Source organism: Physeter macrocephalus, chromosome 12 (genome assembly GCF_002837175.3).
Source record: "Physeter macrocephalus isolate SW-GA chromosome 12, ASM283717v5, whole genome shotgun sequence".
Taxonomy (NCBI): Eukaryota; Metazoa; Chordata; class Mammalia; order Artiodactyla; family Physeteridae; genus Physeter; species Physeter macrocephalus.
In genome coordinates this window covers 74053302-74064085 of record NC_041225.1, presented here as the reverse complement: position 1 = coordinate 74064085, position 10784 = coordinate 74053302, and the positions used below count along the sequence as shown (strand labels likewise).

Sequence of the window (10784 nt, the reverse complement as noted above, 5' to 3'; positions counted from 1 at the left end):
AAGGAAAAAAAAAAAAAAGAAAAAGAAACTATAAAAGCATTAATAATTAATTATAAAGAAAAAAGAAACCATAATCTAGAGAAAAATCTGATGAATATTTAACATTTCATGGTAGACTAGTACCATCTAAGCATTAAAACAATGGAATGAATTAAAAAATCAAAAGCTTGATGGATTTATTTAATGATAAAATTTATACCTATTCATGAAAAATGATCAAAAACAAAGTTAAAATTTAGACAAACATGAGGACTTGAATTAGAACAGTGATAAGAATGGAGAGAAAAAAGATTCAAGAAATATATTTAAAATAAAAATGGGGAAGAGAATTTATTATCATTTAAAAATGGGACGATACTGATGCCACAACTAAGATAGAGAACATAGGTATAGAGGAAAGATGACAAGTTCAAATTCAGACTTGTTGATTTCAAGATTCATCTAAACCTCCAGCTGGTAAGCCATTGGTTTTGTAATTCTAAAACCCAGGGAAGAATTTCAGAGCTAGTGAGATAGTATAGGGAGTCATCAGCCCAGGCACAATAGCTATAAGCATGAAAGTCAGTAAAAGCATCCAGAAAGACAGGGTAGAACAAGAAGAGTAGAGGGTGGAAGTTTTAAAACTGGAGAAAACTCTCTTTTAATGTCACAACTATAGAAGTGAATGAAGTCCATGAAGAAAACCAAGAACGAGAGCTGAAAAAGAACAAGGAGAGAGTATTGTAGAAGTCAAAGGAGTTGAGATCAAATGGAAGGTCAGGAAGCTGACTAGGAAGAGACTGACATCTGATGGTCCCAGGTGTTGGGGCCTCACTTAGTATCAGATATAATACATCCTGGAATTGGCCATCCAGCGTACACTGACTCCAGTCCTGGTCTAGGGCCAGAGATGAAAGATAGCCTTATACTAGCCAATGGAATCAGAATCCTGGGACACCAGAAATCCTGTTGTTTTGGATTACCAAAAGTTTACTGTGGAGACCTAATGACATGACATGGGGCTCATCCGTGAGATGATATGATGGGCTCTAAGTTACCTAGGTGTCCAATGAAATCACAATGCCATCTACTGACCAAGGTGGGACAGAGAGGTCGTCACTTATACCCAAAGGACTGTAGTCACTCCAGTCAGAAGCCTATTTTCCTTTACCCAGGCAACTTTTCAAAGGAAGCAGATCTCTGCAGAAAGCTGGGGCCAGTCAAAGGAATTACAGTGAATATTTCAGGATACTGTCCAGCAATAGGCAGGAGTTGACAGAGTAAAACAGGGTATGTCCGGCAGTTAGAAATAAGGACCGTGCCAAATAAATCAATTCATGAATTTCAAGCTGACTGAGAGGCATTTCAACAAATTCCAATAGCCAAAATTCATGGATGAAATGACAGTTTACAGTTAAGCTCAGTAAAACGGATGTAGGAGTGATCACTTTAACAATCACCTTCGTATGACAATGACTACTCTTATTGTGCCATCTATGTATAATAATAATAATAATAGCAATACATCATAGCAATAACCAAGACATATTGAGGATTTATTGTGTCCTAAGCACAATAATCTAATCTAACCAGGAAATTAAGTAAATTAAGGAGCCAGAATTCAAACCAGGTGGTCAGGCTCATGAACCAATATGTTCAGCCCAAGGTTCTCCTGCCTCACAACCACTCCTCCACCAAAGAGGATGAGGCTTTGACCTCAGATAGTTTAAACCTTGTCTCTGCCACATACAAACTGCAAGCTCCTGGGCAATTTCTCTCCAAATCCCTCTGAGTCTTGGCTTGTCATGCAAACTGGAGATAACACCTTCCATCCAGGTGGTGGTAAGAACTGGATGAGATTATATATCTTCATATATGTAAAGCATTTAACAGATAGATAGTAAATCCTCCACAAAGGGTAACTATAAAATGATGATGATGAAGAGGCGGAGGAGGAGGAAGTTGAGGAGGAGAATTATCCTCCTTATCACCATTAGGATTATGTGTTTGTTTTTTGGTTGGGGCTGTATTAGTTTTATACTGCTGTTGTGACAAATGACCACAAGCTGAGCGGGTTAAAACAACAAAACGTTATTTGAAAATCCCCTGTGTCAGAAGTCTAAAGCAAGTCTCACTGGGCTAGAATCAAGATGTCCAGAGGGCTACAACTTTTTCTGGAGAGCTACTAGGGGAGAATCTGTTTTCTTGCTTTTTTAGCTTCTGAAGGCTGCCCACATTCCTTGGCTTGTGCCCCCCATTTCGCCTTCAAAGCCAGCAATAAAGAGCTGAGTCCTCACACTGTTATCACTCCAATCTCCTCTTCCATCTCATCTCCCTCCTCCACTTTGGAGGACCCCTGTAATTACATTGGGCCCACCCAGGTAATCCAGAATACTCTCCCTATTTTCAGATCAACTGACTCACAGCTTTAATTTCATCTTCTACCTTAAATCCCTCTTGCCATATACCCTAATATGTTCACAGGTTCTGGGGATTAGAACGTGAACATCTTTGGGGAGCCATTATTCTGCTTACCACAGGGACATTTTTAAGAAAGGTATTTTTTAGCTGCTTGAGGCCTATACAGGGCCATACTGAGTTAACCAACCTCCTAGTAACACCATCTGTAAAGCGTATAAAAGATGGGGTATTCTACCATCACTTTCATGTCTTTATCTATTTACTTTTAAAATAAATCTGCACATGGAAGGTGCCAGTTGTCCTATAAATTGGTGCTGTTGAAAAGGTGAACTGTTGAAAAGGGAGTGTGAATTTGTCCACTGTCTATTTTTGGCCATTACAGTAAGAAAGGGAAAGTACCCAAATAAAAATAATAAAAATATTTATTCTGTGACACTTGCAAATCAAAGCACACCTGAGGATAGAAAGATTATCAGTTCAGTTAAGGGACATAAACACACATAAATTTCATTTTATATTATTTTTATAAAAAATTTTTTCTGTATCATCTGAATCCATAACACCAGTCTATTCAAATCACTTTCTTAATCAAAAATTACCCATGGCTTTCAATATACACAGAAAAAAAACTAAACATTTTTAGTTCATCATTTAATGCCCTCAATAGTCTTACCCTTTTTTTAAGCCCCACAACCCCAAATCTCTAAGCAAATTTCTAATCATTATGTCCCAGAGAGAGAGTCTTAGGCCACACCATTTCTGCTTAAAATGTCCCATCACCACCACCTAATTATCTGAATTCTTTGTCTTCAAGATTCCATTTAAATATAATGCTATCGGTGATGCTTTTTCTTATAAATCCAGTCACCAGGTGGTTCTTGCTCCCTCTAGGATTTCAATAACAAGAATTTCTGGTACCTTCTTTTGTAATTTGTCATGGATAAATGTCTATGGACAAGGTCTTGGTGAGCACTCACATATGCACACATTTTCAAAACTTTTGAAATGACTGGCTGATTGATTCGTTTAACTTTGGAATATCCCACAGTACTGTTTCTATGAAATTTTCAAAACCAGTTCTGATGTTTGAGGTTTTTCCCAACATATACTCTGAAAGTGTATTTCTGAAAAGTATTATGCAATTTCACAGACCCAAATGAACATTTAAAATGGGATAAATCACAATAAACCACTGCAGTACTTTCCTGCCACCAGATCGTAGGGATACTATTATACTAATAAATAAAAATGGATATGATAAACTGTTTTCAATTATGCACTATTTGGAACTATATTAAGTATTCTAATAAGAGGAGAAAATGGCAATATAAAAATGTTTCTGGAGAAATGCAACAGAATAAACATTTAATGAAAGGTTCAGAGGGGAGAAATGTATTCTATTCTTCTTCTGAGAAACAAAGCTGCTCAAAACAAGAGACCAATTCAAATGCAGAATGGGAGGTACAAAGAGCACAAGATAAAGAAGAAAGTCAGCCTCTGAGGAGGAAGAGGCTCCTGGATAAGTGAGACAACATCTCTATGCCTCAATTTACACACCTATAAAATAGGGACTATCGAACTACATGGTTTCCAAGATTGATTCATCAGAAATTCTAGGATAATTTGATATAATGAACTACCATCTAGGCAAGTGCCATAGATCGTAATTCATTTCAAGTAATCTTTGTTTTTTTAGCAAAGCATCATTTTAATATATACTAAACATTATTCAGAGTTAAAACATTATCTTTAAGCTCATTAAAATTAAATCATAATAAAATGTTTCTTTTTACCTAAAGGAACAAAATATAGCAATTGTTCTTAAAAATGCAGCACAACCTTAATTTAAATATATATGTTCTGAGTTTATTTTGTCGTATTAAACATCATTGAAATGCTCCATTTTAATTTCTACATGGCTATTGTATACTGCTGAATAGACCCTGCTTTCATAAAACAATACCCTTCCACGTAATCTTCCCCATGTGATCTTTCTATTTGTGACATGGTTACTGAATTAAAACACTTGATTATAAGCATGAGCATTTTAGCTTCTTTTCACTATATTCAAATAGGTTTATCAACCACATATTATTCAAAAGATTTGTCAACCACATATTGCATACATGCTAAAGAATCTTTTTTTTGTACCACAAGGTGGCATCTTCTTATTTTGGTATAAACCTCTGAATATTAACATAATTTGAATAATTCCATACACCTGAACTATTTTTTAAAACTTTAAGAGAACCATTTAGCAGCTGTGCAAATATATGGCAATTCTGTTAGTTAATGAAAGTAGTACTTGTGGATATTTATATGCCTGGGATATTCAGAATATTGAATCTTTAACAGAATGATGAGCTGTTCACACTAAAAAAGTCAATAAACATTGTCCTCTAAATGTTAAGCTCATAGAGATTAGTAATACAAAGCATACACTGTAAAATATATGTATTTAAATGGAAGCTTCCTTAGAAATAGCCACAAATGTAGAACCAAGCATATATCGGTTTACTAATTATTTTTGATACCCAGATTAAATAAGTAATACATATTTATGCAATGACTACACTGTGGCCACCACTATGCTAGGCCCTTCTACATCTTTTCACAGAATTTCATGACAAATTTCCCAAATGCACTAATGCTAAACCCCAAAACAATAGTCTAGTGCTTCTCAAATTTTCAATGGCTATATAAATCATCTGGGGAGCTTGAGAAAACGTAAAATCCCAAGCCCCATCTCCTAGAAACTTCAAGTCTAAAACAATGCAATACATGGTACAAAACCCACAAATATTAATAAGGAATTTTACCACATTAAAAATAAACTGATAAACAACAAGGATTTACTATATAGCACAGGGAACTGTATTCAATATCTTGTAATAAAACTATAATGGAAAAGAATCGAAGAAAAAGAAGAATATAGTTATATACAAAGAAAAAAAAGATAAAAAGAAACTGTAAGATACTCTGAAAAAGTAATCTCAAAAAAGAGAGACTAGTAATCTAAAGTAAATTGGTGAATACATGAAATACATTGATAAAATACTAAGCCTGCTTCTGGGAATTATAAAAATCATGACTCTTAATACAGCTCACTTGAAATTTCACATCACAATTTCCTGTACCACATCTAGAGATGAAAAAATTGAAGATGAGAGAGATGAGAATTTTTAAGATGGGGAAAAAAGGAGAATATCTAGTATAAGTTTTATCTCAGTCACTCTGGTGTCTTATAAACAGGTTACCCAATAACTTACAATTTTGTAAAGAAAAAATGGAAGACATTTCCTATGGGTACACACACACACACACACACACACACACACACACACACAAAACAGTGATAATTACATTAGGGCCACAAAGAACACTGTGCTAAGGAGTATTGTCATAAACTTTCTGCTTCAAATTATTCATTGATTATAAGATTTGGTCATTGGCAGCCTCTTGCCCCTGGACATATTCTACCCTGGTACATACCCCTGCAGTTAAAACATGTAGTCTAGTACTCAATGATATAGTGTGATCATGGACTAAAGATATAGGTATTCTTTATAAAGAACAATTTCCGGGAGGGAGACGCAAGAGGGAAGAGATATGGGCACATATGTATGTGTATAACTGATTCACTTTGTTGTAAAGCAGAAACTAACACACCATTGTAAAACAGTTATACTCCAATAAAGATGTTAAAAAAATCCATTGTAAAACAGTTATACTCCAATAAAGATGTTAAAAAAAATAAAAAAATAAATAAAATAAATTTAAAAAAAAAAAAAAAAAAAAGAACAATTTCCAAGTCTGTGAAAAACCTTGTGGTTAAAAAGATCATAGAGCCACACTGGAAATGGTTCCCACACCATAACTGTTATCCCACAGGCATGCTCTTTGCATGCTCTTGTACATACACATTCACACACATGAAAGCCTCAGACAATTGCTGTTACATTTAACTCTGCTTTTTGACAGAAAACCAAATAATGCCACAGAAACACTGTGGTCTATGCTGGAGCTACCAGATGTGAAGTGTATAAGTTGTTCCTTTCTAACCTTTTCAGTCTAAACATCTGTCATGTTTAGAAAGAGATTAAAATGTTGCATTTTAAACAAAATCATAAACTGAAAAATAATCCCTGTCTCACACCATATATCAAATTTAATTCCACAGCTTAAAAAAAAAAAGAGGAAAAAAAAAAAAACTAGTAGCACAGAAAGCATACAATCCTGGGGTAGAAAACTATAATACATGAAACAAAAAGCATGACATAACAGAAAACACTGGTGGGTCTGGCTACTCAAAATCAAAAACAAAAACTTCAGGGACTTCCCTGGTGGTACAGTGGATAAGACTATGCACTCCCAATGCAGGGGGCCCAGTTCGATCCCTGATCAGGGAACTAGATCCCACATGCATGCCACAACTAAGAGTTCGCATGCCGCAACTAAGGAACCGGCAAGCCACAGCTAAGACCCGGCACAACCAAATAAATAAATAAATGCTAAAAAAAATACTTCAGTATATCAAAAAAATTATAACCAAAATTGAAAGACAAACAATAAATTAGGGGAAATTTTGCAAAAACTTGCAAAATTTACATATTGTATATAGTTTTTCATAAAAAGAAAATGACAAGCATCTTAGTAGAAATTGGGCAAAGCAGACAATTCACAAAGAACTACAAATTTCAATAAATGTAAAAAACTCATTCAGCATCACTAGAAATCAAGGGAGTTCAAATTACAGAACAATTAAGTGTCTTTTTTATCTTTCAGATTGGAATATTTTTTATTCTAACACCTAATACTTAAAAGGGGTAGAGAAACAGGCCTCTGAAATATTGCCATTAGGAATGTAAACTGGTATAACATTTCTGGAAGGCAATTTAGCAATGCATACACAAAGTTTTTAAATGTGCATATTTTTAACTAGCAAATGCATGTTTAGTAACATGTTCAAAGGATAAGTATGAAAAGATATAATGTCCTTCTAAAATGGAAAACCTAAGGGTCCAACAAGTCCTTCAATTAATTATACTGCAGTATTAAATATGAGTTGCAGAATAAATCATTTTAATGCAGTAAGAAAGTGTTTGTTCTCTTAAGAGAATAAAAAGTTGTGAAGTAGAATAAGCAGTATATTCTCAACTTTGGAAGAAGAAAAGATGTATAAACACAAGAGGAAGATGGGGTATACACTGAAATGTAGCAGAAATTCTTGGCAGGGGCTTGATTACCAGTGCTTTTTTAATATACTTCTCAGTTTGTTTTTATTTTTTTAAATTTCTTTAATGAGTGTGATGGTCAATTTTATACGTCAACTTAGCTAGGCTATGGTGCCCTGTTGTTTGGTCAAACACTAGTCTAGATGTTTCTGTGAAGGCACTTTTTAAATGTGATTAATATTTATAATTAGTAGGCTTCAAATAAAGCAGATTACCCTCCATGATATGGGTGGGCCTCATCTAATCAGCTGAAGAGCAAAGACAGGTTTCTCTGAGAAAAAAGAATTCTGTCTCAAGACTGAAATGTAGAAACCTGTCTGACTTTCCAGTCTGCCTGGCCTGCCCTGTGGATTTTGGACTCAAGGCAGCAACATCAGTTCCCACCTGAGTTTCCAACCTGCCAGTCCACCCTACAAGATTTAGAAGTGCCAGCCCCTACAGTCACGTGAACCAATTCCTTAAAATAAATCTCTCTTCGTCCCCCACTCACTCTATATGTGTGTGTGTGTGTGTGTGTGTGTGTGTGTGTGTGTGCGCATCCCCTATTGGTCTGTTTCTCCGGAGAACCCTGGCTAATGTAATGAACATGTACTACTTTTGACATAAGAAAAAAAATGAGTAGGCAGACCTTTAAAAATTAAACAATAAATTGTAAATGAGAAAAAAACACCAAATTCCCTTGGAGATAAATCAACACAGCCAAGAAAAAAATCCTATTTCTCTACTTATTATTTAAGGGTCACTGTCTATCATGCATGGGGTGGACAAAAATCTGAAGAAAAATGTTATATTAGCCCTGCATAATCACATCTCTACCATCTCTATTATGTGGGATGACGAAATTTGTCACTTGTCTGCTATTTACAGGTGAAATTTTAATAATTTATACCATATAACCATTTGCTGATAAGATAAACTGCAGTCCTGAAGGTATTTCACTTGAAAAACAAGAAACATTTTCCATTTTGTTGCCTTTCCATATTAATATCTGCTAGTCTATCATTCTAATTAATAAATGTAGCAGGCAGTGTCTCAGGGTTTTTTTTTTCTAATTTTTTAAAATTTATCAAATGGAAAATAATCTAGCAAAGAGTCATTCATTTAATTTCTTCTGAGAGGGAATCAGTACTAGATATGTTAAATTTTCAACAATGTAGCTTCAAAACAGCTGTAGCCATGGAAAATTTTTATAGTTTTAATTGAACATCTGTGTATTTTAATTGATTAATTTGAAGAAAATACAGGAAAAAAGAAAGAACAGTAGGTAGTATGAATTTAACAAACCACTTTTTTGATTTCTCTGCTTCTTAGTTAATGATTTTTCAGTACAAACAAAACAAGAGATTATCAAACAACATTAAATAATTCCCATGGCTATAAATACATTCATACTGATTTAGCAGAGTAGACAAGTATTTTAGAGTAGGATTGTTTTCAATCAAAAATATGGACAGGGATACATATGTGAACATATAAAGTGTTTATTAGGTCCCTGTCTCTATGGAACATGTTGGGGCAAGTCACTTAGGACAACATCCAAACAATGTAAAAATTCTGTAACAACCCTGACCACCGCTGCTGCACTACCAGACACTTAAGGATAAGCAGAACTGGAGATATTTCAGTAATTTTGGCAGCACCAAAAGATCACCCTTCCCAGTATTTCTTTTCTCTTCTAAACGTACAGCTTTCTTATGAACTCACATTTTCTTAATATGTCACCTATTTCACTACAAAAACTTAGTTATCACAGGCATGGCATAGTCCTGGATTTCTTTCTCCCTCCCTCCCTCCCTCCCTCCCTCCCTCCCTCCCTTCCTCCTTCCTTCCTTCCTTCCCTCCCTCCCTCCTTCCTTCCTTTTCTTTTTTTTGGCCAGTATTTGGAGAGAATGTGGCTCCAGAACAATATACTATCTATAAAAGAACTAAGAAAAACCTGTCGAGGTAAAACAACCATATAATTCTTGTAGACACTGAGTCATACGAAAAACTGGGGCAAGTTTGCCCCCAGTTATCCTTGCTATTAACTGGTAAACATACTGTATTTTTAAGTAAGATCTAAAGATATATTATCAACACCATTCAAAAACCAAGAGAAATGATGGATGAAGAATATGTATGCACAGACAGGTGAAAGAAAAGCACTGTCAAGAGATGAAACAAAAATAACTGTCTCTTTTCCTTTTGAAGGCAAAAGTTCTAAAACTTCTGCATAACTGAATAAAGTTAATCATCATGGTAGTAAGATTTAATAAAGTATTTACAGTAATTCAGAAATTAGTCTAATTTAAACTTTAGGTAAGATGTTAGGCTTTGTTCTTTCTGTGTTCAAAAAATTTGTAGAGGGAAATGTGCCCATTTTAGAAACTCATCTGTTTCCTAAGCACTTTTTAAACCACATGAGCAGCCATGCTGGGCAACATGGTGTTTGCATATAGTAGTCATTCATTTAATGTTTGAAAGTGCTTTGAGGGCTTTCTATCTAGAAGGTGAATGTGCTCATTACAGATTAGTCTAATATATCCATTAAGGAAGGTAATAATGGCCAGATATCTGGCAATGTGTTTTTAGCTAGTGATTCTCTACTTACTTGAATATAACACAAGTGTATTTACTTTACAATAGTTCATCACAACCTAACTTGCAAGCAAGTTATTTCTTTTTACCAGCTGGTGTCCCTGCTATGATTATCCCTAGGTAAAATTCCCCATCCTGGACCTCAATTCACAGTCCTAGCATTTTTATTATTAAACATATTTACCAATTCTTACCACAAATTTTTAAGAATTCATATTAGCAGGCCATGTATTTCACATTGGTAGCTTTCTACAGGATATGTAGGTAGACATTTAATATAATTTTTGAAGATAATTATTATCTGTGATGAGAGAGAAAAGTATTCACCAGAATTCCTTTCAGGGTGAGCACGATCTTTGTTGAAAGTAACTCTTTAATAAATTAGAACAGAACTAGAGACAGGAATGACACTAAATGTGAACCTAAGTTTTCTTAATGAAACCTGCCTCTACCTCAAGTGAATGGGGTGAGTATTAAAGAGTAGAAAAGGGGCTTCCCTGGTGGCGCAGTGGTTGAGGGTCCGCCTGCCGATGCAGGGGACACGGGTTCGTGCCCCGGTCCGGGAAGATCCCA

The 10784-nt window shown here is 35.0% G+C and overlaps 1 long non-coding RNA gene across 1 annotated transcript in view; it reads right to left on the bottom strand.

The window, feature by feature from the left end:
* Positions 1 to 610: 610 nt before the first annotated feature.
* The window catches only part of LOC114487410 (uncharacterized), a 240925-nt gene continuing 230751 nt past the window's right edge, over positions 611 to 10784 (bottom strand). The window contains exon 4 of the long non-coding RNA XR_003682478.2: positions 611 to 696. This is a non-coding gene — a long non-coding RNA (uncharacterized lncRNA). The remainder of the gene's footprint in view (positions 697 to 10784) is intronic.